Here is a 14,705-nt window from a genome sequence, read left to right as displayed (position 1 = left end):
CTCTGCCCCTTGCTGGAGCCCTGGGGCAGAGGGAGGTTCAAGGACCATGCCTGGGCCATACTTCCCCCTGGCTGCGTTCGCAGCACTTCCCCTACACAGGAGCAGTGACTGGAGACCCAGGAGCTCCCTGGTCGGCTTCCCTCAGCTGCACTGGAAGTCAGAGCTCTGCCACCAGCCCAACTTCCAGGCTCCTGCTCAGGGCCCTGGGGGAGATGCTCAGCTCCGGGGGAACATGCCCCTTCCAACTTGGTCTTGTTACTTGGGCAGGTGGCAGCATGATCCCTGCTCAGTCATGGTGGGGGCGCCCCTGCTCCGGGCCCCAGTTTCTGCTGGATCAGCCATGCAGCTGCTGTGCCCTTGGCCAAGCCTCACTGTCCCAGCTGTGACAGCCAGAAACTGCCCCTTATTGTCACAGAGTACCTGGGCAAGGGTGAGGCCAGCAGGGGCCAGCAGAGTCCTCGCTGCTCCTTTCCTGGGTGGTGGTAGGCTTCAGCCAGAGGTGGGTCTCGTGCTGGCGACTGCCACCCTCCAGAAGTTCTGCCCAGGGCCTGTACCGGCGCCGGTGCCTCTTGCTGGCAGGGTGAAGTGCAAATGGGGTGCAGCTCTTGGCCCCCCAGCAACTTGCCACTGTGCCTCGTGCTGAGCAATTGGCTGGGCCATGCCAACTTACCCTGCCCAGAACTCTGCCTGCGGGTTTCCCTCTTCCCCATGCAGGTTCTGCTCAAGAGCAGCAGCATCCTTTGGTTACTCCCCAACCTCGGCACATCAGCCCCTTTCCTCCTCAGCTGCTTGTCTCTGGGTGGGGTCACTACAGCCCTGTACCCTACTTCCTTCCCCTGCAGGATTCCCCTCTGGTCCCACAGCCAGTTACCTTGCCAAGAGGCTGATCCTGATACAGGGTTTTCACATTAGCTTTCCTATGAATTCTGAAACCGGTCTGCTCAGCCCCTTCACTAGCTGTGTGTGCTAGAACACGGGTTGATTGATTCGCCCTCTTCCCCTCCCCTTCCCCGTGGCTGGGCCGCTACCAACACAGCAGGAGTGGTGCTGAGCTCTGTGTTTTATCTCATTTCCGGAGCAGCAGCCTCCAATCCAGCTCCAGGCAGTCTGGCCCTGCTGCCTCACCCCTGCAGGTGGCTCAGTTCCTTGCTCCTGGAACCTGGCTAACTGGCTCAGCCTGTGCCAGGGTGGCTGTTTTGGTACAATTTTGCTCAGTCATGCTGTTTGAGCCGTGTAGCCAGCCAATCTCCTGGCTCTCAGTATCAGCTGCTCTGGACATGGTCACTTGTTGAACTCAGCTGCTGCTCTGATGTGTAATCCCTGCTTGATTTAACTCGGGCAAATCAGTCTCATATCAGCCCTGTCCCCACCCTGTTTGCTATCCTAGCTGAAGGGCTCCTGGACTCCCTGCATTCCTCTGCTCTTTTGTTCCCCAAACCAGTTCAGTGGCATGTTAAAGGTGAAAATCCAGCTAATTCCAGAAAGCTGGACATCAACTTGCATCCCGAAGCCACAGAACGAGCAATTCTGTAGTTTGTCAGAACCTCCCCCGTCCCTCCCCACTCATTGCTCTGAGCTCAGATTGCGAGTGCCCTGGAGATGGGGGTTTGGGTCTTTTGTCTGTACAGCCGCTCCCCGAGTTGCGAACGGTCGAGTTACGACCGTTTGCACCTATGACCAAAGCTTCCATGGAGCGGTCCCCAAGTTACGAACGCGACCTGCGCTTATGAACAGCATGGTCGCGTGTAACTCAATGGGGTCCGAGTTACGAACGGATCGAGTTATGACCAAGTGTTTGGTTCGTAACTCGGAGAGGGGCTGTACTGCAATGCAGCCATTAGTTGCTATGTAGCTAAGATGGGTAAATTGATACAGTTGGCCAATTACACTGGGGCTGTGTCTAGACTGGCCAGTTTTTCCAGAAAATCAGCTGCATTTCCAGAAAAACTTGCCAGCTGTCTACACTGGCCGCTTGAATTTCCGCAAAAGCACTGACTTCCTACTGTAAGAAACCAGTGCTTCTTGCGGAAATACTATGCTACTCCCGTTCAGGCAAAAGTCCCTTTTACGCAAAGCTTTTGTGCAAAAGGGCCAGTGTAGACAGCTCAGATTTGTTTTCTGCAAAAAAGCCCCCGATCGCGAAAATGGCAATAGGGGCTTTTTTGCAGAAAAGCGCGTCTAGATTGGCATAGACGCTTTTCCACAAAAAGTGCTTTTGCAGAAAAGCGTCTCTGCCAATCTAGACGCTCTGTTCCGAAAATGCTTTTAATGGAAAACTTTTCCATTAAAAGCATTTCCGGAAAATCATGCCAATCTAGAAACAGCCTGGGTGCGCACCACTCTCCCTTTCTCCCCCAAGATGTTTCAATTCACAAATCACTGTCCCTCTTGGCACCAAGACCCTCTTTTCAGATGGGCGCATATGCCCCTCACCCATTGTAAACGCCTCTGAGCATGTATCTGCTTTGAATCTTTTTGTTCAGTATTTGTACAGCACCGAGCCCTGGCACCTGACTAGTGGTTTTAGGCACTACAGCAGGGCTACTCAACACACAGCCCATTTGTTTGTGGCCCACAGGGTAGTTTGGATTTACATGGGGCTCAACATGCAGCCCGCAAGTGGGAGCCAAATCAAAAAAGTGGTCAATATAATGGTCTTCTGTTGATATGTGTTTTAGTAGTAAAATTCCTGGACTGTCATTGCTCACTGAAAGTGCTGTCATATGGGTGGAAATCAGGTGAATATTGCATTTTATTAATATCAGAACTGACTTAAAGGAGGCCTGTGTGTTGTGTAGTCTTGCCTTAATCTTTGTATTCATGCCTGTCAGTATGAAAGAAGCTATTTGCATATATTTGGATGTATATGCAACCACACTTAAGTTGCAACCCTCGGCATATGCTGTGAGTATCATTGTGGCCCCCGGGGCTTCCAAAGTTGAGTAGTCCTGCACTATAGTAACCAGAAAGGCCAAATGGACTTCTGGAGCTTACACTCGTTATCAGCTGCCAGATTCCAGTATGCAATACACCAATGTGACCTGAAGGGGGCCTTTGTATGCTGGGACAAGTTAGTTCCGCATTGCATGCTGGTATTGGTAGTTTCTGTGTCCACCCCTCCATGTTACAGAGGCATGGTGGCTGCCATCTGCTTTATTTTAGGCAGCTTAGGCATTGAATAATTGCCAGGGTAGGGCCCCTCCCCCAACTTAGAAAAGTTCAGACAGGAGCTAAACTGCCCTGTGAAGTGATGTGGCTAGAGCAGAAGACTGGGAGTCAGGACTCTTGTGTTCTATTCAGAGATGACTATGGGAAATTTCCTTCAAGGCTTTCTGGGTTTCCTCCTCTGCTAAAAGGGGCTGGTAACAGCGTCATCAGAAGGTGTGTCAGAGGCTCTGGCAATCTGATTGGAACTAGAATTTGGCTGCATCCTGCTCTCCTTTTCCATCCCTTGCTTGCTCTCTGCCACCCCCTCTCCTATTCTGTCCCAAAGCCTATATTTCAAGCCTTCACATGTTTGCTAAGGAGTAGGCATGAAATGAGTCACTGCCCAATATTAAGGATGCAAATGGGTCAGGCCCCACCCACTATCCATCATGGCTGTTCTTTCCCTCCTCCTTACCTCACATCAGTGTGATCAGTGGTACTTAAGTGAGAAGGAAGGCTATGGATTGGCTATGGACCAAGGTGGGTCTTGGCTCCTCACTTCCACATGGTGAATCCTTGTAGGTAGAAGAAGCTGAAGCAGCTACATAAGTAGCTTCCTAATGTTACTTTTCCATATGAGCAACTGTAAATACCATCATGACTTTATGAAATCATGAAGTAAATGGGAGGTGACCAGGACTGGTAAAGAGGTAACTTAGCATGATTGTGAGGAAAGGTGTGTCCCCCCCCCCCCATGACAATGTTTAGCAACCCCTGATCTAATGCACATAAAATCTCTTCCCCCATGTATTGATCTGTGATTACCTTTCCCTAACCTGAGGAAGAGCTCAGCGGAGCTCCAAAGCTTGTGTCTTTCGTCAACAGAAGTTGCTCTAATAAAAGCTACGCCATCCACCTTGGTTTTTGTTCTCAACTTTGCCAGCTGTTTGATGTAGGCACCTGTGAGCATACAGCTCTGTGCCCCCTTTGCCCAGTGCCACTGTGCGCATGCAGATGCCTATGTATGTGGAGGGTGTCAGGCTTGGAGAGATGTGTATGTGGGAAGATGAGGGCAGAGGGTACCAGCTTTTGGGCGGGTGGAATGTTTATGTGGTGAAAGGGCACAGTACCAGACATGGATGGATGGAGGTGTGTTTTGGAGCTTGGTGGTAGGCAGCATCAAACTGGGGAATGTGTTTAGGTCAGAGGTGGGGGCAGAATACCATGCTTAGGGTGTGCATGTGGGGGGGGAAGCATCAGACTCCGGAGTAGCAAAGTATTAGGCCATTGGGTGCACGGGAGGCAGGGAGTGCTAAGCTTAGAGAAAGAGGTGTGGGGAGGGGAGTAGGTGTAAGGACTTTGGAAATGCTAAACCTAGAAGGAAGAGTGTGTGGGGGGGGAACAGGTGCTAAGCCAAAGTGGAGGTGTGTGTGTGGGGGACAGGTGCTCAGCCTAGGGGGAAGAGTGTGTGGTGGATGGGTGCTAAGCTGGGGGTGAGGAGTGGGAGGGATAGGCACTAAGCCCAGGGGGAGGTGTGTGGGGGCCGTTGCCGAGCCTGGTGGCAAGCGGGTCAGTGATAGGCACTAAACTTGGGGGGAGGAGTGGGAGACACAGGCACTAACCCTAGGGAGAGATGGGTGGGGGACAGGTGCTAAGCCTAGAAGGAGGGGTGTGTGTGTTGGGGGGCAGGGGCTAAGCTGAGGGAGAGGTGCTAAGCCTAGGAGGAGGCATGGGGGACGGGGACAGGCACTAAGCCCAGAGAGAGGTGTGTGGGGGGACAATCACTAAGCCTAGGGGGAGGTGTGTGGGGGCAGTTGCTGAGCCTGGTGGCAAGCGGGTCAGTGACAGGCACTAAAGCCGGGGGGAGGGGCAGGACTAAGTGGGGGGGGGCAGTTGCTGAGCCTGGGGGTCGGCGGGTGCAGGACCCGGGGACAGAGCTCAGCCCAGGGGCGGGGGAGGGGGTCTGGGTGGGGGCCCAGGGCGGGGGACGCCGAGCCCCAGCGAGGAGCGTGTGGGGGAGGCGACAAGCCGCGGCAGGCCGCTGGGTGCGGGGAGCCTGGGGCACCCCTGCCTCCCACGCCTGACACGCGCTCGTCACATGTGCGCGCGAAGGTAGGAACCGGAAGTGCGTCGGCTCACGTGAACGCCCCACTAGCCCAAGCGCAGTGGCTGCCGGCAGGCCACATGACAAAGGTTCTGCTGAGGCCGGGCGTCACATGACTGAAATGCCGGGCTCTCCGGAAGAGGCGGGCTGCAGGTCACATGACACGGGCCCCGCAGCGGGCGGGGAGGGGCGCAGCACGGCCTCAGCCGGCCCCGCCCCCTCCTCCGCCCCGTGACCGGCCTGGCCCCGCCCCTCCCCGCGGAGCGGCTCCGGAAATGGTCGTGCTGGGCTGCGCTGCGGCTGCGTCGGGCCGCTCGGACTGAAGGAGACTGAAGGTAACGGGGGCCGGGGCGGGCCGGCCGGGCGGCGCCGCCTCCCTCCGCCATGCCGGGGCGGGGGGGGCCGAGCAATCCGCCGCCATCCACCCCCGGGGGAGCCCGGCCCCGCCGCCCCGCGACGTCCGCCCCGGCCCCGCGCCCGCCCGGCCCATGTGCGCCGGCCCGGCCACCACGTGGGGAGGGGGCTCGCTGCCCGGCCCGGCCACATGGAGCCCGCGCGCGGCTCGGGGGGCCCGGCCTTGGCCGCCCCCCTCCCCCCAGGGCGGGCCTAGGGCTCGGCCTGGAAGGGCAGAGACCGGGATCTGGCTCCTTCCGCCCCGGCCCCGTGGGGCTGATCCGCCCCCCCCCCCGCAGCCTGGGGGGCCTGCCCCCCTCGGATCGTCTCTTCCCCGCACCGGTTCCCTGGGGCTCCCCGCACCGCCCACACGCACATGCACAGGCCTGGCTCTCCCTGCCCGCCCCGAATCCCCGCTGTCGGGGGGGGGTCCCCCCTCTCCCCGCCCCCAGGTGCCACACGGCCCCTCGGCCGCCTCGCTTCCCCGCCCGCCCGGAACACTTGCCCCTGGGAGAGGCCTGTTGTCTATAGGCCCTCCCCATTATGGTGTCTGTAGGGGCTTATTAGCCCCTCCCCCCAGCGCCAGGGCTGGAGTGCATCCATTTCCTTCCCAAATTCCTGCGGGCTATAGGCCCCGACGGCCCGTATGGCATGCCACGTCTGTCTCCCCTGCGCCCGGTGCGCACAGGCTCCCTCGCGCCGAATGCCTGGCGCCTCTGCGCTATAGGGGCCTGAGCGCCCCCCCTTAAATATCCGGCGTCTATAGGGGCCTGAGTGGGCCTCCCGAGCCCCCTCCCCCGCGGTATGCACGGCTGGCCCCGCCCCTAATGCCTTTATCCTGCTCTTAGCGGCCGCCCCCACGTGCTCTCGGCTCCCCCTCCCGTCCCTAGGCCCAGCCCCGGCCTCTTCCGAGCCGGCGTCTAGGCCCGGCCCCCACGTGTCCCCGCCGCCCGGCTTCCATCGGGCCCGGGCAGGCTGTGCGGCGCCGGCTCCCGCCCGCCCCGGGCTCCCTCCCCGCCGCTCCGTAGCGCGGGGGCGCCGGCTCCCGCCCGGGCCTCTCCCGAGAAGCGATGGCCGCCGCCGGGAGTGACACGTGTCCTTGGCAGAGGCCGCCGCCGGGCCTTGGGAGCGGCGGGCCGACAGGAGCCTTGCCACGGCTCCGTGTGCTGCGGGGGGAGCCGCTGGCCGGCTCCAGCCCGGGCAGGGGACGGCTCCTGGTGGACAGTCCCGGGGGGGGGGGGGGGGGTGCGCGCTGCCCCCTCCTCAGGAATTTCCTCGCGTGGGGGGTAGGATCCTCAAGTCTGCCTGTTCTATAGGGGCGAGGCAGAGTCTGGGGTCCGTCGGCCCTGGTGGTGACTGGTGAGATGCCCCAGAACTGATATGCCTTTGCTGGGTGCGCTGTGCCCCATGGGCGCTCATGGTCCATGGCAGGACCCTAAAGCCAATGGAGTGTAGCGGGGGGGGGGGTGTCTAAAGCTGAGCCCCCGGTGGGGACATTTGCCCTTCTCCTATTTGTTTTGTTCCATAAACTGGCTTGTTAGATGTTTTCCTAGGCGCAGGTCTCCCCTGCCTCAAAGCAGCAAGAAAAAACAGGATTTTTTTCTGCCCCTTTTTCCAAATTTTGGGTTCTGCTGGGGTGTGCATGTCCTCCAGGGAACAAAAAATGGTGGGGGGCGGGGGGAGGGGAAGTAATCAGCTGCCTAGCTGGAATTCGTGAGTGGGGCATGTTCTTTGGTCTCCTGCAGCTCTGCATGCAGGATAGTGTGAGCTCATTTATTCTGTGACTCTTGAGAGCTGTTTTGTACCTGTCACCCAGCCCTTGAAAATGGCATTGAGGGCTCCCTATTTATCCTCCTGGTCAAAAGGCAAAGTTGACAAATTGCGTCACTACCCTTCAGTTTCTTGGCCTCTGAAAAGGGGCCAGGATCCTTGGAGGGGACACAGGGTTGGTGTGTCCTGCCCACGGGCTGAGCTCTAGCCCCCGTTAGCATCTGTGCAGCCCTGAACCGCTTACTGGGTTTCAATAACAGTTCTGTTACTGCCAGACTGGAATCTGTTTTCCCCTCCTGCAGCTGGTCTAGCTCTGGGGGACTTCCAGGACACACAAGCACAAGAAGAAAGTTGGCACCTAAAGTGGTCACCTTTGACTCTGCCTACACCCAAGGGGCAGTGCTGTGGAGTGGGGAGGGACCATTGTTCCAGGGGCCTGTTCCTAACTAGCTGAGCATGGCTCAGAGTTGCAGAACAGACAGCAGAGAAGAGCCAGGATGAACTGTGCCCACACCCCCTTCTCTAGAACATCCTCCTCGCTTCCCGTCCCTGTGAAACATCCCTCTAAGGCAGCGAATGCCCTTCCTCCTCCGTTTCTGTGGGCCAATTGGCACAGCAATGGCAGGGATATGCCGCCTGCAGAAGCAGCTCGGGCACCATCCACAGTGCCAGGAACAGAGGCAGGAGCACATGCCGGTTCCTCTTTCCTCCGGTACCAACAGAAGCTCCTGGTTCCTGCTTGGGGAGCAGAGAGAGACACTGAGTTCATGCTAATTTGGCTCTGCTGCTCTAGAGAGCAGAGGCAGGACCAAGGTGCTGCCATCCTCCTCTCTGGAAGTCTTTTTGGGATGCGGGTAGGGTTCCTATGCCAGTTGCTAGTATGGAATAAGCAGAGGAAAGGTTATTTCCAAAAGTTTCCCAGGGGAATTTGTGCTGGGCAGAATGGTTTGCCCAGTGTCCAAATCACAACCTCTCTTCAAAAGTGCTATGGGCCTCAGTTATTTCTGCTCAAAGTCAGCAGTCTAAGCACCATGCTAGGATGTTGGGTTCAGCACCCCGGTGCCCCCTCACTCCTGTTCTTCCTTGGTGGTCTCCAGCCAGGCTTCCCTCTGCTTGCTGTGGAATCTGATGCAATCTCAGCCCCTGTTGTCTCAGTTAATACTCTGCCTCTTCTATTATTTCAGACATTGGGGTCATATATTAGCCACTTCAAACAGCTGGGCTGTAAACTGGCAGGCAAGCTGTTTGCCCAGATATAAATTGCATATTGGGCGGTTGTTACAAAGAAGGTGAACGCCTTCCCTCTCATCCAAGCTGCAGCGGAGCTAGTTTCAGGTGAACCAAGCAGACAGTTATAACTACCTAAGGAGCCGGATGTTTTTCTGCTTCCCCTTAGGAAGTGAGCGTCAGGCTAAGCGAGCTCCAGCTATTGATCCCAGGCAGGAGGTTGCTTTCTGAAATGTCTGGCTGAGCTTGCTTGGGTCAGGGGAGGGGATTGGTTTGTGAAGAGCTGCTGGAGGGTTGGCACTGTGTGGAAGGGAGAAATCAGTGAGATGGCGCATGACGGAGCAGGGAGCAAAGGGTGCTGTGCTGCCATCTCAAGATTGGAGCCGGCGGTAGGGTGGGCTTTGAGACTGGATTGGCTTAGCAGGGGAAGCGAATCGCAGATTGCAGGAAATGAGCCTGGTGAATGCACACAGCAACCTGGAAACTATTGACCGGGTGGTCCAGATTAGGGATGCAATAGTGTAGTCGATTAACAATAACCTATCAGCTTTAGCTTATCAGTTATAGACTACACGCTTCTCCCGCCCCGCCCCCCAATCAATTTTTTAACCAGCAGCCCAGCTCAGTTCTGACTTGTGATGGGTCCGGGACCTCCCCTGCTGCGGCTCTGTATTTAAAGTGTATTAGGAGCTGGGCAGGCAGGTAGCCTGGCTTAAGTTCTGGCTCACACCAGGTCTGGGAGCTCAGACCCCCTCCCCCAGACGGGGGCTGCTGCCACCCCACATTCTACAGTAAAATTCCAATAGTCCGGCATCCAATAGTCCGGCACTCCTGATAGTCCGGCATCAAAATGGCAAGAGCATGGTGAGTGAGCTTCGGCAAAAAATGAGTCACAAGGTAACAGTGGCAGCAGCTGAACTGAGCAAAAAGGGTAAAAAAGACTTAAAAAACCTAAAACATTACAGTATACTGTATACAATATGTACAATAAAAAGGGTTAAGAACACTTTATATACAGTATATAATGTATACAGTATATATATAACCAACTTATAGTACCTCCTGATAGTCCGGCATATCTGATAATCCGGCACCACCTAAATCCCATAGGTTCCGGATTATCGGAAGTCTGCTGTACCTCTATCAGAGGCAGCAGCACAGGGCCACAGGAAGCTGGTCTGCGAGGGGAGCTGGGGTTTTTAACTAGCTCCCCTCACAGACCAGCTCCCGCCTGGCACCCTGCGCTGCTGCCTCTGTTACAGAGGCAGCAGTGCAGAGTGGCAGGGGGGCTCCTTGGGAGTGGGATCAGCACGTTGGCTGCTGGCCCCACCCCCGGGGCTATAGAATAATCAACTCTCAGAAGAATTCATGAGGTTATTCGATTATTCAATTAACCGATAGTCAACATCCCTAGTCCAAATGCCTTGAGAGCCCCTGGTCGTGCTAGGCATTCCCCTGGCCAAGACAGGCATGTGGCTGCTGCAGCCTTGCTCCTCTCCCCTCTCCCCAAGCCACTCGAGAGCAGGCACAAGAACACAGCGATGTCCAGGGCTCTGTCTAGACTGCATCCCTTTTCCGTAAAAGGGATGCAAATTACACACACCGCAATTGCAAATGAAGCGGGGATTTAAATCCCCCCCACTTCATTTGCATAAACATGGCTGCCGATTTTTTCCGGCTTGGAGCTTTGCTGGAAAAAAGCGCCAGTCTAGATGGGGATCTTTTGGAAAATAAAGCCTTTTCCGAAAGATCCCTTATTCCTCTTAAAATAAGGAATAAGGGATCTTTCGGAAAAGGCTTTATTTTCCGAAAGATCCGCGTCTAAACTGCCGCTTTTTTCCGGCAAAGCTCCGAGCTGGAAAAAAGCGGCAGCCATGTTTATGCAAATGAAGTGGGGGGATTTAAATCCCCGCTTCATTTGCAATTGCGATGTGTGTAATTTGCATCCCTTTTACGGAAAAGGGATTCAGTCTAGACACAGCCCCCGACCCTGCCTCTCTTTCCTCTGGGTAGTGTGACTGGCGCGCTTTAAAGTTGTTTTAGCGCCTGGCTTAAATCTCAAAGCTGCAGAGGGGTGGGAAATTGCTGTATAGGGGAGAACTTCTCCCGGTTCCTGAGCCGGTGAGTCGGAACCCGGGGGCCCCCTAATCAGCAAAGTTTTGAAGATGTGGCTGCCCTGGGCTCCTGCTAGCTTGTAAATATTTTGCTATCTAGTGCTCTGCCCAGCGGGGCCCCGATCCCACTAGAAACATGGGAGGGTTCGTTGTACTTTAGTGCCTTGATGCTGCCACCTTCCTTACTGCTGGGCCTAGCTCTGCCCAGGTAATTGTGTTGGGGAGCTGTGGCTGGGATGTGGACAGGCAGGGTCAACGGGGCTGTGTCATTAGGGCTGTGTCAGCCTGAAGCTGGCGTGGCCTGTTGTGGGCTGCATGTCACAGGCAAATAGGACGCTGTCCTTGCCCAGGGAAGCTTGTCTTGTAATAAAATTAAGGGCTGACAAGCAGTCCCACACCCCAGGGTGGGGGAGGAGAGCTTGGCCGGCCGGTGGATGCCTGGCTTCGCTTACCCCAGGGTGGGTTTTGAATGTCTGAATTGATGAGGGGTGATGCTTGTGCTCCTCACCGGAAGAGCTGGGGACCTGGCTGCTTGAGCTGGTCTCTTCCTTGGCTGCCTCTTGGTTCAGACTCCGCAGTGCCCTTCACCTGCCCCTTTGGATGGGGCTTAACCTGCCAGGTCGAGGCGATCTCAGCCCAAGGCACAGGGCTTGTCTTTGGAGTCGCTGGGGATAAGCTGGCCGCAGTAGGGCTCCTGGCTCTTGTGGGCTGGTAGCTGGCGGTGTGTGTTGGGTGGCCGGCTTTGTCCTGCTGAGCTGATGGGAGACCTGGAGAGGCTGAAGCTTTGGTGTGTGCATGAAAACCTGCTGGGGAGGAGGTGCCTGGGTGAAGTTCTGGTGTCAGCTGCCTAGAGACCCCTGTGCTGCTCTGAGCCTGCCAGCTGCCGCCTGAAGCTTGCGCAGTTCTAGGCGGGAGGGGTCCCCAAGTGCAGAGCTGTGGGCATCCTTCCCCTACAGCCCTGGGTTGCAGTAGGGACGGAGGCCTTCAGGCTGGAGAAGCAGGGACTGCCGGGAACAGCCACTGGCTGGTGCAGTGAGCTGCACCTGGGCAAGGAGGGTGGCTTCTGGCCTCGGGCATGGTCCTCCACTGATCGTGGGCTTTTGGGGTCCCAGGCACCTCCCTGCTGCGGGGAGGTGAGGCGAGGGTGCCCCACGTTCCATAAATACCCAAGCCGGGGCTTAGAGGGCCTTGCCCCCAGGTCTGCAGGGGAGGCAGGTTTGGTCTGGAGGCCTGAGCCCGGGGGGGGGGGGGGGGGGGGGGGGAAGGGGGGAGGAGAGCCATCCAGGCTTTCTGTCTAGTCCTGTTTCCCAGAGGCAGGGGAAGGACTTGGCTATGGAAGGGTTAACTGTCCCTGCTTCTGCAGGGAGGGGCCTGCACCGAGGGAGGGGCCCATTTAGTGGTTTCTTATCTCCCCCTCCACCCCCCAAATGACTCCTCTTGGGTGTTGGCAGCTGGCAGATCTCTGCAGGCTGCCGGCAAGGCAAGCTAGACTCTGCCCCCGGAGGGCCCTGTGCCCACTCCCCTGGAGTAGCTTCCTGGTGGCCTGCTCCCAGGGTGGGGGTGGGCTCCCCAGAGCCATGTGGCATGGTAGGTGCCGGCCCTGCTCTTGCACCGGAGCTCTCCAACTGCATTGGGCCAGCTCCTCCCCATGTGCTGTGCCCCTCCCCCACTCCGGCTCCCCCCCCCCCCCCCCCCCCAGCTGCCTGTCTCCCTGGTGGAGGTGGGGCCATTGTTTCCTGCCCCGCTGTGCCGGCCTCCCTCCTGGCTGCAGTTCACAGCCCCCCCTCCCCGTGTCACCTGCCCATTCATTCCGGGGCTGCCTCCCAGCCCCCCGCCTGGGGGAGGAGGGTGATGCAGCTGCCTGCTGACCCTCCCTCTCCTCTCGGGGTGGGGGTGTTGGGGTGCCTGGCTGGCCAGAGCGTGCTCGGGGGGGGGGGGGGGGAGCTGGGGAAATCGCACGGCGCCTGTCTGCCTCCAGCCGGCGTGAGCGCCGTTGGCACAGGTGGGTGTCTGGCTGCGTTGCAGGGCTGGGGGAGAGGCAGGGCAGGGAACGCCTGGCGTGGGGATCGTGCGCAGCGGGAGTGACTCATGCCTGGAGACGGATTTCTCTGACTGGTTTGGGCAGTGCTGAGGCCGCATGGCTCTGCCTGTGGGTGGGGTTTCGGGTGCTCCCTGGCTCCTCAGTCTCTCTCTCCCTGTCTCTGCACTGCAGCAGACTCTGCGATCTGACACGGGCGTCTCGTGGCACTCATGTTCCCCTGCTGCCCTGCCTGGGGGCGGGGGGCTGGCCCCTGCCTTGCCCATGTTTGGCTCGCCCGGCCCTCCCCACCGCACGCGGGCAGGTCTGCAGGCTGATTTTCCTCTCTCTCTCTTCAAGTCAGTTGGATGAAAGGTCTCTGCAGACCCGTTCAGCCTGCCCAGGATTTTCCCGGGCGGGGGTGAGTACCCTTCTGTGTGTGCGTGTGTGTGTCTGTGTTTGGGGGGGGACTGGGGTCCCTGCATGGTGCTGTCATGATCGCTGGCCGTGTGCATGCCAGGCTGGCTGGGTAGGCTGTTCTGAGCGACTGGTCTCTGTGGGGAGTGGCCGGGGCGCTGTCTGGGGCCAGCATGGATCAAAGGCCTGTGAGACCTGGGCTCCCCCATTCGGGAGTGGGGGGGGGGGGTCACAGCACAGTCAGGAACCTCTAAATCTCTCCCCCTTTTCTTAGTCGCTTGTGCTGTCCCAAAATATGACGGTTTCCCCAAGCTTGGACCCGGGAAGGGCTGAGAGCCGGGGTGTGCACTCTAGGCACCGTGCCAGGGGCGAGGGGCAGAGAGCCATGCCCTGGGCACTAGACTGGCTTCTCCTGCCCTGGAGAGGTGGAGATGGGGAGTTAGTGATTGCTGGGAGGTCCATCCACTGCCCCCTTTCCTGAGGCCTCGGGTACGACTGTTGCTATGTCATGTTCTCCAGGCCTCCGTCCAGGTTAGGGCTGGGAGCAGCTGAGTTCTGGGCACATTCAGGGCTGCAGTCCCGGTGGGAGGCAGCCTCTGAAATGCCAGCTGTTGGTGGCAGGTGCTACCTGTGCTGGGGAGAGGGGGGATTGGACCTCGCCCCGCATGCCACTGGGCTGAGATGGCACTGCTGTGTGCAGTGACCTCCCCTGGCCCGCAGTGGGCACCCGTGCCCCTCAGAAATTGTGTGAAGATTCCCAAACCCGGCCACCCCTGGCCTGCTCTGCACCTGCCCTTCCCCAGTGGGGGAGTTGGCCTGGTGCAGGTTCTGTCGCGTGGGGTGCCTGGTGTACCCCTTCAGAATGGGCAGAGCCAGCCTTTGGGGATCTCACCCCCCTGCATCTGGCTATGCAGGCCCCTGCTTTGCCTGGCTCTGCTGCTGATTCCTGGCAGAAGCTGGGCTCTTCCTGGCCCCACTGCCCAGCAGTGGCAGCAAGGACCTGGGCAGCCCCAGCGGTCAGAGCTGAGAGCAGTGAGGAAGGGTGCAGGAAACAGTGGGGCCCACAGCTCCCCCCCCCCCCCCCCCCCCCGTGAGCCAGGGTGCTGTGGGATCCTGCTCCTGGGGGGGCTGGCCGTGGTTCCCTGGGGCGCTTGCAAAGGGTCTGGCTGTGGTGCAGCTTGGCTGCAGGGAGATGGCCCACCCATATCTGCATTGGTTATGCCTCCCCCATGGTTGGAATGCTGACTGGCCTGAGCGTCGGGTTACAGAGCCGGGCTGTTTGTTTGGCTGGGGAGGGTTCCCTGGCCAGGCCAGGCCAGCCCAGCCGCCTGCTGCCTCTGTCTGGGCACCTCGGTGGGGTGGTGCTGTGCTCCCCTGGGGATTTCCTCAGAAAAGGAGGCTGCTGTTGGGTAGCCTGGACCTTTCCACAGTAACCCTGGGGGGAAGGGAAGCAGCCAGGCAGCTCTCTGGGGTGAGGCCTGTCGGCATCAGAGGTGGGTCAGGGCTGGCCCTGCTG

At 58.4% G+C, this 14,705-nt stretch overlaps 1 protein-coding gene across 12 annotated transcripts in view; it reads left to right on the top strand.

Annotated features, from left to right (window-relative positions):
- Positions 1-5,432: 5,432 nt before the first annotated feature.
- EIF4G1 (eukaryotic translation initiation factor 4 gamma 1) overlaps positions 5,433-14,705 on the top strand; it is a 42,846-nt gene continuing 33,573 nt past the window's right edge. For 5 of the 12 annotated variants that reach the window (XM_075938095.1, XM_075938099.1, XM_075938094.1 and 2 more), the window contains exons 1-2: positions 5,473-5,586; positions 13,133-13,193. The gene's annotated coding sequence lies outside the window, so the exon portion shown is untranslated. Of the gene's footprint in view, positions 5,587-13,132; positions 13,194-14,705 lie in introns of all 12 variants that reach the window. The other 7 variants (XM_075938092.1, XM_075938089.1, XM_075938093.1 and 4 more) reach the window with 4 other exon arrangements.

Source organism: Pelodiscus sinensis, chromosome 10 (genome assembly GCF_049634645.1).
Source record: "Pelodiscus sinensis isolate JC-2024 chromosome 10, ASM4963464v1, whole genome shotgun sequence".
Lineage (NCBI taxonomy): Eukaryota > Metazoa > Chordata > Testudines > Trionychidae > Pelodiscus > Pelodiscus sinensis.
The sequence above is the reverse complement of the archived record's forward strand: the minus strand, read 5'-3'. Positions and strand labels throughout refer to the sequence as shown.